Below are 24,016 nucleotides of genomic sequence, written 5' to 3' on the forward strand. Positions count from 1 at the left end.
GTGTGGGAAGGAGACGTGTTCTAAGACACATAAGGGTGTCCTGGCTCTCCTAGGATATCAGATCTTGCTGTAATGGATCCCTGTATTTACCCTGCTGTTGAGTGAATACTTTTATTACTGTTTTTAGTGTCCAGTTCTTTACCAAGGAAAAGTCTTTGGCCTCTCAGCTGAGCTGGGCTTAAAAAGTGCTATCCAGCTGTAGGGTCTAGGAGTCTCTAATCTGTAAGGCATCAGTGGATCCACGTTGGACACAAAGCACTTTTTATCATCATTTTTTTTCCACGCCTTTTCTGTAACTCAGACTTCAGCTTTGGTATATATTGTTTCCATACTTCCCTACTTGCTTTTGGCAACATTTTAAGGGATGGTTGGTCAGTGGTCTTTGCTTGCAGTACAGATACATGCCTGTAATGATAGTTTTGACAGACTGTCCATATCATGCTGCCTTTATAGCCTATCTGCCATTTCAGGTTATAACTAAACTCTTTCATACCCATGTGTACACCAAGAGTGAGGTTCCACACTCAACCACACAAGGTTCCACAGAGTGAGTGGGAAAAGACAAAATACAAGTATTTTTCACCTTCCGCATACTCACCTTTGATCTTCCCTTCCTTTGAGCGTATGTGGCAGAGTCAGCCCCAAAGCAGAATTAGAGCAGACTGTGGGAATGGACGAATACTGTATCCCTAAATCTGCTAGAATGCAATATATCCCTCTACCATATTTAGGGAAGATTTGCTGTGCATTAAATAGTGGAGTATTTACATTTACAACTCAAACTTCAGCCAAGTGTCTCCACGTCCCAGGCTGAAGGCTGCCTGTCATGAACCTTCCCACACTTACCACGTATTTAAAATGTAATGGGTAAAGCTGTTTATGTCCAAGTTCTTCTAATCCAAAGGAAATTGGACTTCTGAAGTCACTGGACTACTTAGCAAATTTTCTTGGGAAGAGCATGCACTGCCACAAATGAAGCTTTTTGCTGTCCAAGTTACAATCTCATCTCTGAGTTCAGTTGGAAATAACGTGCCAACTGTGATGACAGGAAATCTTACGCTGGTGGAAGTGGCATCGCTCAGAAAGAATGAAATCTGATCTACAAACACTTTGGGACATTTATTTCAGCAGATGTATCTCAGCCCTCTTGTCCTCATCAAATCCCAGCTCAAGTAATTAGCTTCCTATCTCAAATGGCAATATTATTTTTTGCCTGTCCCTTACTCATGTAACATTGTTTGCTGGATCGTCACTGTTTCTCCAGTTTAACAGCAGCTCAGTTCTAGCAAAAAGACCCATTAACAGTCTCCACAGAACCTTACCTCTCTTCAAGATGAATGGTACATTATAAATGTAGAGGATTATTTAAAAACCCATTGCAAACACTTCTAGCATATTAGCTATAATAATAGCCTGACTGTTTTATTTGGCAATAATCCAATTCTTTTGTCGAGATACAGTACCTGGCATTTGTACTCACAGACTAACAGAGAGTTAGATTATTGGCTCATAAAATAGCAAGATGGCAAAATTATCAAGAAAAACAATGATGTGTTTTTATGTTGCTGTAAGTTATAGATATGTAATAAAAGAGGTCCATGAAATTCTTGAGCCAATAAGTATAAAGGTGAGGGCTTTATTGCAGCTGTAATTCTTGAAATGTGCTTTTAATACAGAATGATCTTTAGCTGCCTAGCCTGATCTTGGTGTACTGCAGTAATGAAAATGTGAACTAGATGATTTAGGAATTAGGAATCCTAGCGAGATCATGTTTTGTTTGAAAACACCAAGCAAATGAAAACAATACAAAATGCTTCCAATCAAAAGTAAAAATAAAATGGCCTCCTTAAGAGCATGAATAAGACATTGGCCCGAATTCATTCCACATGTAGTTTCTTTGACATGCGAGGAGAAAATTGAGAGAAAAGTTCACTTCTATTTGAAGCAATAGTCACATTAATATAGTTATAATATATCTAGTTTCTATAAAAATTAGTTTTTAAGACTTATGCTTCTTATTAACAGCTTTGTACTCTACAAAGGTTACCTCCAAGGTGGAAATTATAGTTGAGGAAACGAAGCAATGTGGTCACTGACAGAAGCATATCTGTCATATGAATTATCATCTCTAAATTATACATCATATTGTTAATACTCATTAGTATTAACAAAATAATTTCCTGAACAAGTTGTGTTTAATCATCCATGCAACTGGTTGAATTTTAAACTTGTATTTTGAAACAAGCACTTAGTTAAACATGAAAAATCTCATAAGAATTGTTTATTGAAGAGCTCTTACTAGTGAGCTGTGGTGCTTGTACACTGCACGTGCTCAAGACCTTTAAGGCTTTTGCAAGCAGGGGTTTTGCTCTGGGCTTTAAATTCTTCGGTTTTGTAGCAGTGTCATAGATTGGTGCAAACAGAAGCATTTTTTTGAAGCATCTCCAGGAAGATGTGATGGAGAGTGGTTTCTTTTCCAGAGTTAAGCATGGAGGATGGACCTATATGGTTGTCCCTCACACTTTGCGAGCTTCTCCAGATGAAAAAGTCAGTGGGTTTGCAAAGAGCCAGCCTGAACCCCAAAATGTTCCTCAGGTCCTACTTATCTGCTCCCAAAGGAAAAAGCCTCTAAAGCTGATGATCTCAGTAGATCCAGGCCTGAGGCCTACACTAAGCTCACCAGTGCTTTGAGCATTAGACATGGACCTGATTAGCTCAGCCTTGGCCCACCTTTGTGCTGCAGGCCCTTCATAGTATCTTGAGTCTCACTCTGAAGTGACAAATGAGGTAGGGCTAACCCTGCTCAATGAGTCAGTAGCAGAATCAAGACAACACAAATCCCTTATTAGTGCTCTATGATATAAACACATGCTCTCTGTTTTCCCAATCTTTCATTAACACAACAGTAGCAGTTAGATTCCAGTATATTTTTACATGATCAGCTTTAGTCTGTGTTAGGAATCCTGATTCCTGTCTTCCTCTTCATTATTTTTCTTTGCTCCAGTTAAATACCTTTTTTGATGTTTGCCAAATGGCCAGTACTGACATGAACCAAAAATTGCTGGCAAATACAAAATGTTTCATACCTCCTTGGTTGCTACCCCTAACCTCTCACCTGGGTAAGCATCACCTTACGACTCTTACAGTTGCTTTTCATTCTTTGTGGCCTACTGCAGCCAAATAAGAACATATAAAAACTGTGAGTCAGGCTGCCAAAAAAATTATGCATAATTTAAAATCACAAGGATGATTAAAAACAATAAAATGCATATTTTCTATTTGCCTTCGGGTTTTCTGAGCATGAGGCACACCCATCAAAAAAGCAGCTCTTTGGAACTATGATGACTAGAAACTCAAGGCATTTTTTACATGAACTGCACACAAATTCTTGTTTTTAGAAAAACAGTGAATACTCTAAGACCTGCAATAAAATGCCCATAATTGGTAGTATTGCAACTATCACTAAATGCAGTCAGTGAAACTAAATGAGTAATTTTCTTTTTCCATCTAAAATGAGAGTTTTGCTTTTCACATCAGCACAATTACTTAGTGTTTGAGTATCCAAAATTACTTGAGGAAATACAGACTACTTTTGCTGAGTTTGTTTTTTTTTTTTTTAAATATATCAATGGCTGGTAGTAGATGAAATTCACAGTAGGCCTGATCATCCTGTAAGACTGCACTTTCACCATATGGGCGACTGTGCCACTGATTTGTCCTGGAATATTAATTTCTTCTCTTCACCTTCACACAGCCTGGTGCAATTAGAATATCACTCTTAATTTTCTTTAAGCTTCCGAGCCTTCTCTCCTTTTCCTAGTCTCTGGAGAAATTCTGAGCCTTGTAACAAGATGCTCCAAGGGCTGGACTCAGCCTACTAAGCACCTGGCTGGCAGCTGCATCCCTCCAATAAACAGGGTTCTGCAAAATGACGGTGCCGCTTGTGTGGGTGGAGGATTGGCCCCGTCCAAGGGTAAGTAATGAATTCCCTCCGGGGTTCAGGGCCATCACCAACGTGGCCACCTTCTGCTTCCTGTGGCTGCTGCAATTCCTAGAGCTGGTGCTCTTGGATATAAAGAGAGCAATAATTGTGCCTGCCAAGACATGCAGTATTTACCCTAAAAAAAAAAAAAAAAGGCAAAAACAACCTACGTATGACAGATGTTAGTCATGTTGCTTATTGCACTGTTGGCATAATCTCTGCTGGAGCTCTTATAGTTACATCCATGATTTGGAGGTGAATCAGACCTACTGCATATGTACTTATGGATGTTTTGAGCAGACAGAGAACATAATGAGATTTTCTTGATGGCCTGACCTGTTCTTACCTCCATTTTTTTTTCCCACCCTCCTGTTTGGGCAAGGTTGGCATACTTGCAAGACACTACATATATGGTAACATCTGATAGTTTACTAGACGAAAATAAGCTAATGACGCCTAATCTCCTAATTTTACTGCAGGCCATGTAGCGATTTTCTGAAATGTCTTGATTCTGGAGTTATGTTAGTCATTCAAGAATTTCAGTTATACAGTTTCCAGTCTCCATATTTGTAAGGTAAAGCTGGTTTCATGTGATTCCCCAGCATATCGAAAAGTGAAGACAAATAAGAACATACTGAACCTGTATTTTGAAAGCCAGAAGTCTGTAAGCCTATCTCATGACTTTGGAAGGGCTGACTATTTATTTCTGAACAGTTCGTGCTGGCAACGTTGTAATTTTTCCTTTAATAGTTATGCTTGTGTAGTTTGGCTAACAACTCCTCCTGTAATAAAACTATCAACATTATTTTGTATATATTAAACTTTGTTTTATTTTTCCTTCTAGTTCCTGAGTCACTAACTGGAGAGATAATGTTATTTGCAAGGCAATTATTCAGGCATTGCAATATTAAAAAATGGAATATATTTTCCTGGGAAATGAAGTTTTCACACACTGTCTTCTCTGCATGTGGAAAGAGGGTGAAAGCCTAAAAACTGCCTGTTCTAGTTGCCCGCTTCTAACAAAAGAAAGGTTGGGTTTTGGGGGGCGGTTTGTTTTGGTTTTAATGTCTTGAAAGCAAGAAAAAAATAAGAGAAGGATTAAAAACAGGAAGGATTAAAAAAGAACACTGAGCTAAAATAATGTATTGAGGGGAAAATGTTTGTCAACCCTCAACTGTACAGTGTCTCACATGAGGCTGTTTTACTTCAGGCAAAATACAACACTGCAATGAATAAAATATTAAATGCTGCTGAGACTTTTATAAGGACATTTTTATAGTTCTGCCAGATGCAGTGGCATTATTTTAATTACCTGGACATGACAAAGAATGCCATCAAGCTGAACTGTTCATTCTCTTGCATTTTTTTTTTCAGTGAAGCTAACAGCCAACAAAAGGAACTCGATAACTGCAGGCAGAGGATGATTGTCTCTGCACAGAAATGGTCAACACTGTTTATTCTGCTCTGTCCACAGTTGTTACCCTGCCAACTGGTGGAAACCATTTTAAAAGGTATAAAACCCATTCATTAAAAGTGTTAATTTATCCAGCAAATGAATTTGAATTACTGGTGTCTTCCCAAATGCTAGTACTCACCAATGTCTCCCACTGGTCTTTACTCAATTTAATACAGAGTGGTGTAAGGGATAACCAATACCCAGCCACCTCCTAATGCTCACCCCATTTTCCTCCATCTTCGTTACCATTTTCCCAGGCTCTTCTCCACCAAGTTCCCAAATCCTGCTGCAGGACCTGCACCTCTGGTAACTACTCTGCTCTGTCCCTTCAGGACTAGACATAACCCTATTTAATGACAGACTTGTCTTTGAAACTCCGCAACTTGCAGCACAAGCCATAAGGTATGCAAGTATTATCAGACTCCATGGTAGAGAGAAATTATGTATCTTGCCCAAGGTTGCACAGAAAATCATTTGTAGCACTGGAAGAAAAAAAATCCAGAACATTTAGATTTCAGTTAAGATGTTCTTTGCTCTGCTGCAATGGAAACAGTCAGATACATATTGTATTAAGCTTTATACTTCTTCTGTCCTGTGGGAACGTGAATATGGGAGAAGAATTATAAGACATGGATCTTTTTTATGATTTTTTCTGTTCTATCCAGACTAAAAATTGATTTTGGACTACATTAGGATATTTTGTTAGTAGACAGCTTTCTGTTTAACAGTTTATATTTTTCCCAATCCCTGTCTTCAAGAAAAAAGACTTTTGACAGATCATCTGCAGCACATCTGGTTTATCAAAGGGCAAATGAGGCAGAAATAATACTAGAAGAGAGATTGGGAGAATGTGCTTCTTCCTATTGTTGCAATTTCTCTATTTTAAGAGAGGAATGGATGAAATGTAAGGGAAGAAAGCAGAGAGGGAGGCAGAATTTAGTCCCCTGATGTCACAATCTTCCCACTTATTGGTCACATCACAATCCCAGGTTCAGTGGTAAGTGTTTCATAAGGCAGCAGAAGAGAAGAGAGAAATGGGAAAAGCAGAGAGGGAGAAAGATGAAGAGGGGAAAGGATCATGAGGAAGAAAGGAGGAACCACAGAAGTCTGAAGTTCTGATGTGACTGATAATCCATTATGAAATGTTAGCTATGCTGTTTAGACAAGGACTGCAAATACTCCTGTAGGTGTGATGCTAAAGCAAAAGCTTTCTTCAACCAGAGATCCTTCAGTGATCCAAATCCTCAACCTCTCTGCATGTACTTTTGCTCATGAAGACCATCAGGGCATTCACAGTGTCTATCACTGGTAAGTTGCTAATATGTATTGTTTTTAAGCACTGTGTAGTGTACAGGATATCAAAAGATAATATGGAAAAACAGGCACCAGGCTTTCTTCAGATTAAACTGAAAAGTACATGTGCTGGATAACATCTAGTTTTATAAAATGTAGCAAGGACAGGATGAATAGGCCTCTACCGTTTCCTAATTTTCTATGTTGTTGTGATCTTTATGTAGATTAGAGCTGCCTGGGAGCTACTCACATGTGATGGTCCCCAAAGGATTTCCCTCTATAAAAAAACTGGAACAGGATAGACTTTCATCACCTCTCCATCTCTGTCTCTTCCCTTGAGCCTATGTAGCGGCTGCAGAGAGTGCGGTCTGTAAACTACGTCCACTTGCAATTCCTTGGGAAATTGCCAGCATGGAGGTCAGAGATAAATAGACTCTGTTCCTCCTGATGCTGTACGACAAAGTGTAAAGTACGCTTGAGAAAAGCAGTTAGGCTGTGTCATATTTCTGTCTGGAAAGACTTAAGGGTTTCTGTGATTGCTAAAGCATTGCTAAGATCCTCAAGTGAAAGGTAATATCCAAAAGCAGACATAGCTATCAGTTTTCAAAATCCCTAGGCTTCTTTCCTACTGTAGACTACCAGGATAGCAGTCATCCCATTTCAGCTTGATATCCACTGCCACTGTTTATGAGAAAACTCTGAACAGATCATGACAAAATACTTGGTCATTATAGGACAAAGTATGTGTTCTTGGTATCTTAGGAGTGTCAGCTCCAAATTTCCTAATGATAGTGCTCAAAATTTCAAACACATTTTACATATCTGTGAAGCTACAGAAATGCCTGTAGTAAAACATTTCTCTTTCTCTAGTAAAATATTTCATTGCTTTTAAATCAAAAAAAAAAAAACTGCCTACATTTTGACAGAAAATTGTCTCACTTAAGGAAACACTGATCAGATCTACTTTGCTGTAAAACTCTTTATTGGCTGCAAAATTTCAAGTCATTTCAGCTATTCAAGTCTGCATTAGAGAACGACTTCAAGCATTATAATTTTACAATAAGTGAATAACTGCTTGGAGATTTTTGCAAAACAAATGGTTTACGCCTAAGCAATCAAAGGGACAGTTTAGTTTCTCTAATGAGCTAGTTCAATCAAGAAGCTGCAGACAGTGACACCAGATATTCCCTCTGTTGCTGCAGCAGATTTCTCTGGCACTGACAAATAGCCTATCTGAAATAGCAAGGTTAGAGGGACAGTAACAGACCAAGCAAGAGTGTCAAACTCTTAGCAGCCCAGGGCTCTTGGCCTTCCTAAAACGGTAGGAAGGCAGATGAGCAAACACTTCAAGTGCTGATACAGAACCTTTTCCTTACAAGATTCAAGAGGATCTGATATTTGTGACAGTCACCAGCCTGACTGTTCCTGAGACTGGCAATATTTTGCTCCTTTAAAGCCCTAATAAAATTAAATCTGCTTGGCTGAACCAATTCCACAAGTGTCAGTCAAAGCATTTTCCTGTGGCTATGCTGAGAGTTGAATCATACCCTGAATGGGAAGCCCATATTCTTGTTTATCATGAGAATCCCTGATGCTTTGCGCCATCCTGTGCTGAAAGTAATGGAACGTGTTTGTGAGAGGCAAACTCAGCCTTGGAGGATAAGTTTTCTTTTGTAGATCTAGAATAGGCACCTCCAAACCTGACAGGTACCTCCTGTAGCCATAGGATGCCAAAGGCATGAGAAAATCCTGTACCCCAATTGCACCCACAGTGAATGATGGTTTCTTCTGTTCCTAACACTTGGATTCTGCAGGGATCTTATCAAAATCCAGGCAGATGGGCAGTTCATCCATGCCTTATTTCAGCAGAGTAAATGGTCTTTCATGATCTGATCTAGGCTCAAGTGTCTTTTCCACAACCACCAGCAACACCTACTCTGCAGTTATTGGTAATACTCTTAAGCATCAGAGACCTAAGCATCATCCCATTTTGTGCCAATATAATGTCTGAAAATAGCACCTATTGCCAACTATATCTGAATTAGTCTCTTAAAAGGATGAGAATGCTATGATTTTAGTCATCTGTTCCCTCTAGGAAATACAATACACTTGTTTAAATGAAAGCCATTGGGAATATTCTATATTATTTCCTTAGCCTGGAAGAATATATAAAGGATATCTCCTTTACTGTCACTTGCCATTGAAGGACATATCTCATCTTACCTTTGAAATGTTATTCCTGGATTTCAGATTCACTTCTTCATTATTGAGATGGTTAGAATAACAAAATATGAAAGACTTTCCTTAGTGAACTTAAGGACAATATGGAAAAAAAAATCAATTTCATCTATAACTGGAGCTTTTTTTCAGTCTTAATAAACCAGAGTTCAGCCAAAATATTTTTTTACCAGCAATTTGCTTGTATTATGAATGGGATATGCTATTCTCAATGCCACTTTCTTTTCAGTGGTATTTCATTTAGAAGTAGCATCTCGAAAATTCTGTTCACTGGCAACTTTTGAGCTCAAACTCAGTGATGTTCAAGCACTGAATGTCAACACTGCTGATTCCATGGTGCTGCCATGCCAGTGTGTCTCAGAACAGCTTCTTCATCTCCATAGCTTTAAAGAAATCAGTTTGGTGCTGGGTATCATGACTGGTACCATGACTCCAGACAGGGCACTACTGGCTGGTTGCATGCCTTCAAGAAGTAGAGGGCAGTGAGACATGTTCTGCACAGCATTCTGTTTTTATAGTTTTGGTGCCTTGTTTCTCATGTTCTACCTTCGTTTTTACCTGCTGTCCTTTGTGATCACTCAGATCTCCTTCTCTTTTCCCATCTGTTGAGAATTAAGTTCTTTTAGGGATAGACTCATGCCTAATCAATCTTTGATGGAGAAGAAAAAAACAAACAAAAGAAACCAAGACAGTAAGTACAGAAATTCAAAGCAGACTACTGGACTCTTTGTACATTATTAGACCTTTTTATTCTGACCATTTCCATAACAGGCTTGATGAGCAAGACTCAAAAAAGCCATGCATAAATTCCAAAAAATGGGATTTTCATTTCTATTTTTTTATGATGAGGAGTATTCCCTGAATCGTTTTGGAAAATAAATATGGAAAGCTGAAAATCCTAATGGTAATTAGTGTTCTTTCATTTCCCTATGTGTACCTTTCTCACAAGCTATGTAACATGAGCACAGCAAATGTCCCTTATGTAATTTAAAAGTAAAAAGTAGAATGAAATACGCTGTTAATTCTTGATGACAACATCACAAACACAAAGCATTCTGAAAAGATTCCAGGACAATTTCTACTCCTAGCTAAAATTCTACAACAGCCTTGAAGTCAGCATGATTCTGGGGTTACAAATGAAAGCAGAATTTGGACTGCAGTTTTTCAAATTTCTGAATATGACCACTGAAATGGAGATTTGGCAATGCTGCTAATTAAATTTCCAAATTCCCAGTAGGCCTAGGTAACTAAAACACTAAACCCCCTACTAGTACAAGGTATAGAACAGAGGTCAAAATGACCATTTAAAAAAAAAAAAGAATTTCAGAAATAAAACAAATTCAAACTCACTTGTTCAAAGAAGTCTTGTGCTAACTTCTGCCCCAGCATGCAGTCTAAACAACCCAATCAGAAGAAATGGTGTTATCACTAAAGACCTCATCCAAAGCCCACTGAAGTGAAAGAGACCTTCCACTACCTGCTCATTTGATAAATCTACCTCAAAAAAATACATTACTAAGAATTCTCAAGTGAATTCTAACCCTTTAGTGAAATAAGAAAAAACAATCTACTACAGCAGAACAAACCTAAAAGGTCCTCTGTGTTAGTAAATATAGTAAGCGGATTTGGGAGAAGGGGGTAAAAATAGAATAAACTTATTTCGGAAAATTTGTGGCAATGTTTTCTGAAGAGATATATGAGCATATGGCCCTTAGGGATATGAAAGTAAGTTGTGCTGAAACTTAGATATCAAGGTGACTGGAGCCTTAAAACACGATAAACAAATCTAAATAATGCAGCCTAAGGAGATTAAATATTGTTTGAATTGTGACATTACTAATGAGGGAGTAGCATTCACCAGTTGCTCCATTTTGCCATGGATCATCAAAACACCAACATATCTCCAAAACCTTTCACCTCTCTCTTGGGTGTTTTACCTTGTAGCAGGATCCCCTTCTTAGTTGTTTGGAGCTATTTCTGACCACTGCTCTCTGCTAAACTAAACTATGCCTGATAGAATAACATTGTTCCATGAAGATGAACATCCCATTGCACATCAACTTTGCATGCTTTTTGGAGATCCTATGTCCTCCTGAATGTTTATGCACTCTTAAAAATCAAAGCTACTTCTATTATAAGAATAGCCTTTTTTGCAGTGTTCTACAGAAAATGGTCCTATTTGCTGGCTCAGGGCCACTTTTGACCTTTCCCATCTCTTTTTACCAACTTCTGTTGCTTTCTCAGTCCTTTTATGGGTGGTTAACAGTCATTTCTCTCTCATACACATCCTTCTCTCCTTATCCTACTTGAATTCAGCAGAGTTTTTTAGTCTATCATTTTTAAGATTTTCAAAAGAGAAAATAGAATACTATTTCTCAAATACTGTATATTTCATTCACAGTGGATCAAGATTTACAGTTACTTCTTAGTTGCACTCTTTATTCTACTTTAAAAATAAGGGCAGCCTTCTTTTTATGGATTTTCTCTCTCAAAGGCTCTTTTTCTCTTGATGAGACATACAAGTTTGTGCCCTCTACTTCTCATTTGTTTGCTTTTTGAGGTATAGCAACTTGTGACTGTACCAAACATACTGATTCAGCACTTCCAAGAAGTCAGTTTACTTCAGCACTACCTCAGCAGAGTTTTCTCATTTTGGCACATTAGAAAGCTGATCATCTTCACGCACAACTTCAGAACACTGCATCTGAATGTTGTGCTGTCCCTATCCCTTGACATTCAATCCACTAACTTAACATTTGTTGTTGCACCGTGTGTTGCTGGTCAGTAGCTCCTGGCAGGAGATGTTTGTCTTGTTCACTGTCTGCTTTCCCTTTTCATGCTCTACTGCTGGCTGTTGTGCTGGTTGCTCAAAACTGTGAAGGAAGCAACTGCCCTTTTCCTAAAGCGACACTGTTAGTGTTTCACCTTTTATTTCACATCTGTATTCGTTTTGAAGAGAGGAAACCTAACACAAAGAGAGTAGTTCAAGAGGAACCAATTGCAACTTGGATTAAAAAAAAAAAAGGCATATTAAAGCAGATGATCACGAGGAGGCTTGGAGGAACGTAATCATCACTCCCCACAGCTCCTTATGATTACTGCCAAGACCATGAAAGCGCTCCAAATAATGTTGTGGGGAATGCCGTGATACCCACATGCAATGCAGGTCATCTTCTGTTCATGCAACCTGGCATTTGGAAGACTTATTGCATCAGCAAAGACAGGCAAGTGTGAATAATCTCTACAAAAATAGCTGTAAAAATATGTTAGCACCTCCATGCTGGTTGCACCAGCATTTTCTGCTGTTGATCCAGGCTCAAATACTCAAAACAAAAAAATTAGGGGCCTGCCACTCACTGTTTTCACGAGGGCTGCAAACCTACCTACTATGCTTGGCATGGCATGCTCTTGCCAGCAGAGCATCTCTGCTAGTCTTTGCTGACATCCTTCTGCGTGTCCTCTTGCAATGCCTTCCTCGGGAGAGTCTCAACTTCCTCTGCTCTATAAAAAACAAAAATACTGTTAAGGATCCCTCAACCTTTTATCCATCCCCAACTTCTCCAGCTTCTCTTGAACTCCCAAGCTTTCACAACCATCACCTTTTCCCCCTTAAAATGTTCTATGAATTCAATCAGCCTGATTTCCCCCAACCTCATGCCCAGCTCAGTCTGCCTCTCTCCACTGCCCACAGATAAAACCATTTTTATTTGGGTGGTTTCATCCCTCTGGAATCCTACCCTCCCTTCTCATCTACTTCAAGCTGCTACCACCTTAAATCTCACCTTAAAACCCTCCTTTATGGTAGTGTTTACAGCTCTCTGTGAAATTATGTCAGCTCGTGTATTGCAGGTGTGATACCAAAATGTGCCGTATAAAACCAAGCAGCAGCATATTCCCTCAGTGCTCTTTCATAAAACAAATAAATTAAAAAGGAGAGAGCAAAAAAAGACCAGGTGACCTGTTGTAGATAACGATAGGAAATTCAAAACTCGCAGGTGACTTTTTTTTTTCTTAATATATAGAGGCAATAAAGCAGCGAGGCGAGGGGGCTGCGGCTCCCGAGCCGCCTCTCCGCGAGATAAACCCGCTGCGAGGGACGGGGAGAGGCGAGAGCGGAGGCCGCCCCAATGGCTGCCGTTAACGGCCGCCCCAACGGCCGCCGAGAGACAAGGAGGGCGCGCAGTGTAACGGGCCCGCCCGCTCGCTGTCCCACGTCTAGTAAAGGGGACACAGGGGGAGGGGAGAGGTCGGGCCGCTGTCCCTTTAAATGCGATTCTTTGGTTCCCGTCGCCGCCGTCTCCTCGTAATAGCGCGTCGCGGGATCCGGCGCTACCTTCCCCCTCCCTTCCCACAGCTCCGCCAATCAGCGCCCGCCCGCGTCACTCCGAGGGCAACGAAACACGGAGAAAAGGGGGAGAAAAAAAGTTTGGTGAGGAGCGAGCGAGCGGGCCCGGGTGCGGCCGGGCGGGCGGCGGGACGCGGCGGGCCCGGGGCAGGTGAGGAGCCGCGGGGGGCGGCGGCGGCGGGCAGCGCTGCCCCTCTCCCCGCGGGGCTGGCAAGGAGGACGCGGCAGGGGGGCGGCGCTGAGGGGCCGGGACTGTTTTCTCCCTTTTTTGGTTGTTTTTCTCCCCCGCCCGGCTGCGTGCGCAGGAGGAGCCCCGGGCAGGGGGGTTGCGCGCGTGTCCTTGGCGCGGGCAGCCCTCGCGCCGCGTTCCGCGCTCCCCGGGGCCGGGAAGCTGCTCGGGGAGTGATACCCCGTGTGCGCCCCGCTCTGGGGTGGCGGAACCCCCCCGGGTTCCTGCGGGCAAAGTTCCGCGCTCCGGAGCCGCCGCCTCCCCGCGGCCGGAGCGCGGCGGACACCGCCGCCGGCTGCCACAGGATGTTAGGCCCGAGCAGTGGCCTGAAATAATAACCAAAAAAAAAAAAAAAAAAAAAAGCACTAATTACGTTACGGCTCTTAACAAAGCAAAGCGCGGGTGGAGCCGCCGCCGACTCCCCCGCGAGGTGCCGTGTTCGCCGGGGCCTGTCCCGGCCTGCGAGCCGAGCAGGGGAGGGGGAAGCTGCCCTCGTCCTCCCGCGCCTCGGAGCAGAGAGCGGCGTCTGCCCAGCGCCCCCCGCAACCGCCTCCGCTCAGCGCCGGGGCTCGTCTGCGCCGCGGGGCGCGGAACGCGGCCTTTGAGGAAGCAAATTCATCCCTTTCCTCCTCTTCCCTGTCCCTCCTTCAACTTCTGTGGCCTCTGCTCTCCGGGTGCTGCCGTCTCTGTTTGTCTAATGCGGAGGTGCCCGGGCCTGTTTCTCGTAGAAAATACATCGTGTGACTGTGGATGGTGGGACTGGCTTTTATCTGCTCTGTAAACTACTTGTTTACACCAAAATAACTGTGGTTTGGGGGATTTTTGTTCCTTGTAATGCTGTGTATCGAGGCTGCTGACATATCAGTGACGTCACTCCTTGGATTTATTACTGTCCAAATAGTTCCTTCAGCAGTGAAGGATTGCCTCTCCTACATAGTCTCAAAGTATTTCTTAGTTACCTCTTCAAATAACTTGCCTTGCAAGACTGTAAGTCAAATAAAAATATTTTTTCCCTTATACTGATCATGAGTTGCTGGCAAAGATGAAAAACTTGGTGTTAAGCAATAAATTTTGGGGAGTGGGTGTCTAAGGATGTAACTTCACATTTCAGCTTCTTGTTACTGCGTAGTCTCAGATGGCACCTACAAAAACCCTGTACAAATAGGTTGAAAGAGATAGTGGCAAGTTATCAGAAGGAGTAACATTAACACAAACTACTGAAAAGTTGCTATGGTTACAGATAAAAGTAATCCCCCTTTCTGTGGAAGTGTCCTTTTGTAACGGCTGTATTAATCAGTCTGATTGCAGAGAGAACTGTAAGTGTACAAACTTGTGGCTCTGCTTTCTTGGCAGCTGGTAGTTATGTGTCTATGTTTGAATATCTTTTAAGTATTGAATGTGCTTTGACTTGTATTCAAAATACTTGATTTAAACTACAAAAGATAATATGGATATATAGATTATATATATTAGTGCCCAGAGCATGCCGAGTTCTATGAAGATTGTAGCATACAAATGTTTTTTGCTCAAGAGATATCTGATGTCAAGGGAAGTCTTTTGAAATGTCCGTATCCTATCTCAAGGACTCAGACCAAAGAGGATGATGAGTGACATCTATCATCAGAGTCCTCACCTGTGCAGCTGTGCTGTGTAAGATTCAATTCCCTGTCTTGGTGTGAAAAAACACCAATATGGCAAGTGCTATGAGTAATTGAGACCTGTTAGGGGTGTTATGTGGCTTTATAAGCCAGGAGATATTGTGCAGCAAAGAGAAATTGAAGCTATTCTCTTAATAGATTATCCGCTAGGCAGAAGGAAGCAGTTGGAATTTGACATGTGGATGAAGTTAAATTAGTTGTCATGGTAGCTAACTTTTTGGGTTATTTGAGGTAGCTACTTAAACTTCTCTGGGGAATATGCTTCTCTGTCTGGTGCATCTGTGCTGCTTTTCAGGAAAACTAAACAGTCCTCTCTGACCTGATATTTGTCACATGCACCTTTCTGTTATTTCCAGATTTGATTACTGCGGTGCACTAATACATCTTGGATTGAAAGTGTCAAGAGACTTCTCCAAGTTTGTCAGGATTACTGAAATCTCATCAGACTGGTATGTTGCTCTCTAGCTGCCTGGAATAGCAAGCTGAGTCCAAAGCCTTGCTCCTTATATGCCAAGGCCTCCTTAGTTAGGGGTGCTGAAGTTCCTAGGACCTTGCCTTGCATTCAGCAGCTTCGTTCTTGGGAAGCGATTTACTACCAGGAACTATGGACCTGTATTTCACAGAGGTTGTCTAGGACACCGTTCTTGGTTGTAGTGTTTCTATGAGGGCAATGAACACATTCAAGAATCCTTAGTCAGTGTAAACTCTGAACTCTTTATCTGGCTTATGCTGCCTCCAGACTTCTGAGCATAAAATGAAGTTGGAAAGGAGTGGTTACTCACCAACATTGTAGTGACTGCACGTTGATACACTGGAGGATGTATAAAAGCATGAAAAGGAGTGTCTGTTTCTTCAAACTGAGACTTTTCTCTGTCCCTGTGTAGATGTGGTCCTCATAACGATCTGTGTTTGATTAAAAATAACTACTGCCTTCTTAAATCACTTCTTGAATGACAAATTTCTGAAACGTCTACTTTATTGTACTTTAAACAGATGTATGCACAAGTTTAATGGATGTATGCACAAGTATAACACTTATACACCAAGTTTGTAAGAACGACTGTTCTTACAAACAGGTATTGCAACATCTGGGGGCATGAAAGGAATGAAAAACTAAATACTAATTTTAAAGCTGTCTGTAATAATACAAAACAAGCTGAAAGAATAGTTGTTTAAAAATAAACAAATTCAGCACATACTGTAGTGCTGACATAATTGACAAACAGAGGGTAAAGTCCTTTCTCTGGAGTTCAGCATGTTGTATGCAAGAGGTCTTTTGCTTTGCCACTTATTAACCTGTATAAAACCTGTAAGATGTAGTGTAAGATTGTGGAAAAACAGGTGCAAGCTGTGAAGAAAACTCTGTGATTCACACTGATCTGTGCAGAATTGGACAGTGAGTAACCACCTCCTCATCTAATCCCCGAACAACCAACACAAGTAGCTTTTGATTGCTGCTATTCTGGTCTCTGTACTGGTGACTTAAAGATGAAAGGCTCTGTTCTTGATCTTTTGAGCTGTCAAGTCCTCCAAACTTACTGTCCTCTGTGTACGTAAGATTACAGGACAAATGGGCTTTTAGCTCTTCTATGCTTACAATAGTCAAATGAGTCAGGTGCTTTCTCTTGTTGTTGTCCTCAGTGCAAAGTTCAGTGGCAGCAAACTGAATCTTTTTAACGCTGCTGTCAGAGCTTCCCTTTTTGGTGTTCTTACAGCTGTAAATTGCTATTTTAGCTTTTCCTGCATTACTGTGGGTATTGTAAGAATAGCAAAGGTAACTTGACCCTGAACCTTAACATGTGACTGTATGCTACAAAATGTGTGAGCTTTCAGGAAAAAACGTGACCTAGTTATGGAAACTGCACTTAAATCAGACTTTTTAATTCTTAGTTTCACCATGTCTCCTTGGGAAAAGCATGGAAAAGTGATTTCAGTAACAAATTCATGTGTCTGGATTTTTAACATCTAAATACAGGTGTGTTCAAGCATGATTTATGGCCCAGTGAGGTAGAGCCAATTGCAAATATAATTTTGATTCCCACTTAGCAGAGTTTTTGGGGGTCTTTGTATGTCTGAGGATAGCAAATAAATTCTGGGGTATATTTAGTGAGATGGTTTGTTTTTCTTTTGTTCTTTTTTTTTTTTTAAAATGAGATTAAGTGAGCAAATCTAGGTGTTCACACTGCTGAGAACAGGAGGATCTGCTTTGCCATTGCCCTCCCATCCTCCTGCTTATCAGAAGCCACCCAAACTTGTGCAAGATGAGTGAGCCAGCAGCGCGTGGAAGGGTCTGATGGGCCCAGCTGGGAGGAGAAAGATGGGCAGATGAGGCATGAAACTGCTCCCTTGTTTTGATAAGGAGCTGTGAGTTGCCTGTGGAACAGCAGCCTGCATTAAGTGTGGGATGTTTTTTTGGTTTAAAACAAAACCTTCTTTCATTGCTGTTGCATGTGGCTACACTTGTGGTAGCACTGAGAGCTGGAGCACTTCAGGGCAGTATTCTTTCCTTTTGTACAATCCCAAGCAACAAAACTGACTTTGGGGTTGTCATGTTCCCTTCTAGGCAGTCCCCTTGATAAGATTTGACCTCTGTTGTTCTCCTGGGCCTAAAGTTAATGTGTTCTACACTGGAGCTTTGCACATTGGTCTGCGCACACTTAGCAGGTGCTTTACTGGTGTGTTTTGTTTGCTTGAACTATGTTCTTCCTTTGGATCAGCTCTGATAGCGCTTGCTCAGAAGGCCTTTTGTGAGGGTGGTTCACAGGTGTCCTCAGGGGACCTGGCAAACTACTGGTCCTTCTGTAGTACTGGCTCTTGCTAGGACCAGAATTCAGGTGCAAGGGTTTGCATTTCATACTTCCAGCTTGGATTTAAGGGTCTGTGGGGCAAGTTAGGTAAACATTATGTAAAACTCCATTCTTGTGTTCTCTGTTCTAACTTAAGACTGTTCCAATTGCTGCTGCTTGGTTCTGTTGGATTTACAGTGGGATAGATCTGTCCAAAATAGAAGGTAGCACTAAACATGTTACGTGGCTCTTTCTAAAAGAGGAATTAAAGGTTACACTTTCTGAGGGGTCATTCTATGCCCTTTGCCGCATAGTGCGGCTCAGGGAGGCACCTCGCTATAAAAGCACCCCAATATTGCGGGGTATTTGCAGTAAAACCTCAAATGCAGTAAAACTGCAGAAACTTAGTGAGCCAAGCTGCCTTGGACTTGATTAAGCTGCAGAGGAGAAGTTGAGGCACCCGTTCTGCAGTGCAAAAGCAGGTGCTCGGGGCAGGTTTCGCGGCGGTGGCGAGGGGCTCTCGCCCCCCGTTTTTGCTGACTCACCCTGTAAACGGGAAGCCGGGAGTTGGCGGCCGCGCGCGTTCCTGCCCCGCGGGCCCCGGCGTCTCCCGAGCCCGCGGGCCAGCGGCCCTTACGTAACGTCGTGCGGCGGGAGCCCTCGCGACCCGCCGGGGCTTCGCGCCGGCGCTGCGGGGCCGCGCAGGTACCGCATTCCTGCCCCGCGTGTCCGCGCCCCGCGTGGCCCCCCCCCGCCCCGCGTTGTCACCGGCGCGTCCTGCCCCTTTAAGAAACCAGCTCGCCCCGGCTGCTTGAGCCGGCCCGACCTAACCTGCTAGCAAGGAAAAAGTTCTTTAAGTAATGGATACGAGGCGCGGCCAATGGGATAGCCCAGCCGGGCTCGGTGGGGCGGAGCCCTCCCGCCTTGGCCAATAGGAGCGGCGGAGGCGGGACTCGGCGCCCAGGCTAGGTTGCTCCGGAGTGCAGCTTCAAGTGAAGTTAATCTGGGGTGAAGCAAACAGAAAATTGTGCAGATTTTGTTGGTAGGAAATTTCCGGTTCTAATCGTGTCGTGCGTCTCGATTCCGCCCTCAGAGGCCCTTAAGTTCCTGCGTGCGTGGCTGCTTTTGCGCGTCGTTTTGTTTCCCGGTGATGGCAGAGTATTAACATTTATGCAGGGAAGCAGAACAAAAGGGCTCTTTGGGCAGGAAATAAGGTGTCGGGAGAGCCAAACTTGGCCGAGTTTCTTCGGTCATTTGTCACCTCGCGCCGGCTCCCTTGGTCGGGAAGGGACAGGCTGTGCCACCTTATCCAGAGGTAAAACGATAATCCTAAAATCAGGACGATAATGCCGTGTTTGAGAGTTGCCCAGGGCTTGCAGGAGGGGAGCTCGGTTTTAACTCTAACTTCTCTGATTCTGGTGAGGTTTGAGCTAACTAATTATGACAGCTGCTGCGGGATTATTCAATGACAGCATTTGCTCCAAGTCATCTGGTTTAAATTGTATGTTGCTGTATCACCGAAGGCTGCTTTTCTGTGTATTTGTTCTTGATGAGATGTCTCATGTAGCTCTTTAGCATTTAGAATGAAGATGTATTTAAAAAACCAAGGCACTGCAATTTTTCTCTTCCTCTCTAATCCATCGTTTCAGAATATCTGAGACTGTCAGAGCTCACTACAAACACAGGCAGGAAAATTAAGTGTTATTGCCCTGTGTTGCAGCTGTGACCCTTTCAGCCAAAGGGGAGGAGGGGAGGTTTCCTCTGGAACTGCCAGAATTGCTCTGGAATCCAGTATTACCTCATGATAGTAGGTGTTGTCTTTGAGTGAGGGTTATTTTCAGTTTCTGTACCAGATTTATCCTTTGTGGCCTTCATGATGCTATTTTTAGAGCCTTTTTTTTTTTTTTTTCCCTCTCATCTTAAAGGCCCTCAGAAAGAGGAAATGCATAGTTTGCCGTGGGTGGCATGGGACAGGGAGGAGAGCAGGAAGTGGAGCTGGAAGCCAATGGGGTTTCTAATGAGAATGAGAGTTTTTAATTGTCATCTCCTCTGTATCTCTGGCAGGGGTGTTAAATGAGGTCATGTACAGAGCAGTGCTTTGAGGATAGTATTTTCTTGCTTCCCCAAATGTTTTCTGATTTTTATAGAAGTACTTGTGCTTATACACATCTGGGAATGGGAAGGAAATGTCCTAATACTTGTTGAATCTAAGTAATCAGTTTGATAGGATTTGTACGGTTTAGTCAAGGTGATTGAAGAAGGGATGTGAAAATTGAGTAAGAATCTTAAAAGGAACAGTGGAAAGCACTTGCTTGAACTCATGCTGAATATATTTTAACAATGTGGCTATTACAGTATACCTCCTGCTTTCAGTTTGGCATTGAAACCATTGTGTTCATTTCCAAAATAGTGAGTATGAACTACTTCTATGTATGTCAAAACATCTTGACACACTGGCATCTTACTGTGCTCCAGTGATTTATAGGTCTGCATTAATTTGCTTTCTTTTAATCTATTTGCAGCACTAAGTAATGTTGCACCTTGTGTATAAACTCTGGAAATTCTGGTTTAAAATGAGCAGTAAGTATCCAAGATCTCTTATCCAGGAGGTGGGCCAGACCTCTTGCATAAGGATCCTTAAGAAAGGAATATGTTAGTGTTAAAATGTCAGGCTTTTTATTTATTTCTTAAGTGATGACTGATGCTAGGCCTAGATCAAGTGGCCATATTTCATGTGTCAGGTGAGGGCAAGAAGATAGTTTATGCTTTCATTTCTGTAAATACGTATTATGAGTGTGTATTAAACTCACTTAAGCATACTTAAACTTAAGCATTTATGTGGTATTAAATAATATGCTTAGGCAAAAGCTGCTTTTGCTTAGAATGGAGAAAAGTGAATACATCAGGCAGCTTGATTCAAATTACTTGATGATTTAAGTAGCCTTTCTTCTAGCAGCTCCTCCCCTGCCTTCCCCCTGGCTTAGGAAAGGTGCTGTGTCTGTCTGGGCCAATTCTCCTGATCTGTTCAACATAGAAGTGAACTGCTTGGCTCTTGCCACATGTATACAGTTCTAATGCAGACTGTTTGTTGAAAGCAAATCTGCCCTAAAGGATAAACATCCCACTTTGCTGGCACAGCTGTACAACTTATGTGTGCGGGATGCAGCGAATGTTTCTTGCCTGTGTTCAGAGCTGTCGCTGGCAGGACCTGTGTTGTCCCCACATGCCCATTGGCTCTTCCAGCGCTTCTATAGTTCATAAAACCTTCTCTTCCACATGCTCCATCTGCAAATTTTAAACATTGTGAATGTGTTGTGTGCTGTGGGATTTATGTGTCTGCTTCTTGTGCCAGAATGGAATATACATCTGATGTGAATAAGAGATTCCTGAAGTGATTATAATCCTGCATGCAAAATGCAGGACCAAATGTCCTCTCCTCTTTTGGTGAGGAAAAGGGGATCTGTACCCTGCCTTCCACCAACTGTTCTCTCTCAGCTCAACCTGTTTCGCAGCGTTGGGAAGAGGGTGTCCCGGTGGTAACTGCGTGCGGGTTCCACATGACGCTGCATGGGGAAGGCTGTGCGCCTCCCGTGGGGCCAGCATAAAACAGCCCGTGACCTTAGGGAGGGCAGCCAGCCCCTGTTGGTGACTCTGGGTCCCTGCTTGCTTGGGAAGTCCCCTCTGCCCTGTGCTCTGCCTCCCAAAGCTCCTCCAGCAGAGCTGTGTGAGCACTGGAGGTAAAGCCAACTAGGCTACCTTAAATTATTTTAAATTAGTGGATCGAGTTGTCTCCCTCTTTCTTTTCCCCTCCTTTCCCTCAGTGGTTTAGTGATCACTTAGGCTAATTGCTGTGCGCCCAAGGCAGAAGGGAATGGGGGAAGGGAATAATGTCATCTTGGAGAGCTTCACATTGCCTAAAAGGGGACATCTTTAGATGCAGGTTTGCCCCTGCTAACTAGCTTGGTGGCAGCTTGCAGCAGGGACCCGGAGAAGCTGGGAGCTCTGTGGAAGTTGGTGGTGGTCACAGCTGTGCTCCTAGATGGGTGGAGGCAGCGCAGCCTCTTCCTCCGATACGACACGAGGCTCCTCCGGACAGAGATAGGTGCCCTCGTGGTGTGGAGCTCAGCCTGGGTGCGGCAAGTGCTCTGGCCAGGGGTGTTTACACAGTATTAAGGTTTGATGAAAATAAGCAGTTAATTAAATATGACCTACAAAGGAATAAAAATAGCTTAGGTCTGTGCAGCTTTAAAATCTAGTATGTAGCAGAATGTATGCGGCAGGAGGAAAGGTTTGGGTCATTTTTAAAGGTTAAGGAAGAAAAAAAGCTCGTTTAAAAAAAATCAGGGACATTAAATCCTTCTTCCCTGTTCTTGTTGGATGTCTTGGATGTGTCATAAGCTTCTCAGCCCTTAATTGAAGGGGTGGGGTGGTGTATTTTTAACAGATTCCTTCTTCCAACCGTGTTTATAGGGCTTTTGAGCTAAACACAGATTAAGCACAAACAAAAGTTTGACAATGTAAAAATCATTTCTTCTCATTCAAGTTGTGTGTTTGCTCATCTTGTAGTTGAGAGGAACGCAGGGTTTGTTTATCTGAAAAGTAACCTTTTAGGCTATTAAACTTGCATTGTGAAACAAACTGAGTTACATCCAATTTTCATCCATCTTCTGTTTCATTTAGTTCAATTTAGGATAATCTTTTGAGTGTTAGTTAAACAAGTGAAGTCTTGCATTTGAGTATTTCCTAAGAAACACTTCCTTGTTAAGCAGCAGCCCTGTATAGCTATGTAGTCCTGTATAGTGCTTTTCCTGTAACTGAATGCTTCGGCAAGCTTGCAGAAGCTGAAATTCTGTCTCTGTGCTGCTCTCCAGTGCTCAAGACCACCCCTGTCCAGCCATTCTGCCCTGCCAGGTTATATTTGTACCGCAGTGCTCTAACCTTCAGGATATGGTATTTGTCAGTGTCTGAAGTGTAATAATCCTGTATCTGTAGAACTGAACTATAAACAGTGTGGCTGCCTTGGCAGGCCCTGACAACTGCCTGAATGGTTTAAGTAGCCCACAGTTTAAGACAGTGCCGTGCTGGTGTGTCCTGTGATTCACGGTGCTAATGCACTTTTATCCATGTGATGGATTAGCAAAACAAGTATAAACTTCATAACCAACTTAAAGCAAGAGCTAGTAGCAGTATTTTTGAGGACAGAAGTGAAATGCTTTTGGCTTGCTTGGACATTCTGTGTTGGATGTTCTTTTCTTTTTGCCATTGTCTTGGACGAGGCAGAAAACTGGACAATTTTATTGTCTATGCCATTGAATATAACCATAGAATTGGGCTGCTGAAAGCCAAGTATTAAATGAGGAAGCCAGTTATTTTCCACTGAGTGTTTTAAATTCTTCCTGGAGGTGAGAGGCAAAAAGGAGAACCACTCATTTTACAAAAAAGTAGAATTTCTGTATTTAGATCAGATTCAAGCCTTTTTGTACAAAAGGCTATCTCTTGATTAGATTGTCAGAAGAAAGCACTTAACCAGCTGCTTGTCACCCTTCCTTGGGAGAGGAGGGGAAGAGATGAGGTTGTCGGAGAAGCAGGAATTGTCTGCACTGTGTCCTAAGCAAACCGAAGATGTTTTTCTAAAATGCATATGTGAAATTAGGCCCTTTTAGTTATGTAGTAGAATAACTTAGTGGGATGAGATGACTTCGTGTTAGAGTCTGCACCCTTGTCAAGACGGGGCAAGAAGTATCTTTATTTTAAGAGTATTTTTAAAACTGAAGAACTTTGAGATTGTTTTGCCTACCTGGCTTATTTAAAATTAGATAAGAAGCTTAAAGGTAGCTTTTGCTGGTGATGCATGAGGGTTTTATATTGGTCTTAGTAGACATGATTAGTATTATGCTTTTTAGGTTGGCATTATGCCATTCAGGTATCATACTAGTATGATACACTATTGGATGTGTTAAGTCCTTGATAACTAAGTCAAATATCTACAAAATCAATTTATCAACAAGATGTGTTTGTCTTGATCAGAA

General features: G+C 42.2%; 1 protein-coding gene across 5 annotated transcripts in view; it reads left to right on the forward strand.

Annotated features, from left to right (window-relative positions):
* Positions 1-13,447: 13,447 nt before the first annotated feature.
* Positions 13,448-24,016, forward strand: part of ZFAND6 (zinc finger AN1-type containing 6) — a 36,630-nt gene continuing 26,061 nt past the window's right edge. The window contains exons 1-2 of one of the 5 annotated variants that reach the window (XM_088539765.1): positions 13,448-13,465; positions 15,558-15,650. The gene's annotated coding sequence lies outside the window, so the exon portion shown is untranslated. Of the gene's footprint in view, positions 13,466-15,557; positions 15,651-18,954; positions 19,030-24,016 lie in introns of those variants that run through there. The other 4 variants (XM_088539756.1, XM_010217448.2, XM_088539761.1 and 1 more) reach the window with 4 other exon arrangements.

This window comes from Tinamus guttatus, unplaced genomic scaffold, assembly GCF_059628265.1.
Source record: "Tinamus guttatus ecotype Peru unplaced genomic scaffold, ASM5962826v1 Tinamus_guttatus_pri_ptg000004l, whole genome shotgun sequence".
Lineage (NCBI taxonomy): Eukaryota > Metazoa > Chordata > Aves > Tinamiformes > Tinamidae > Tinamus > Tinamus guttatus.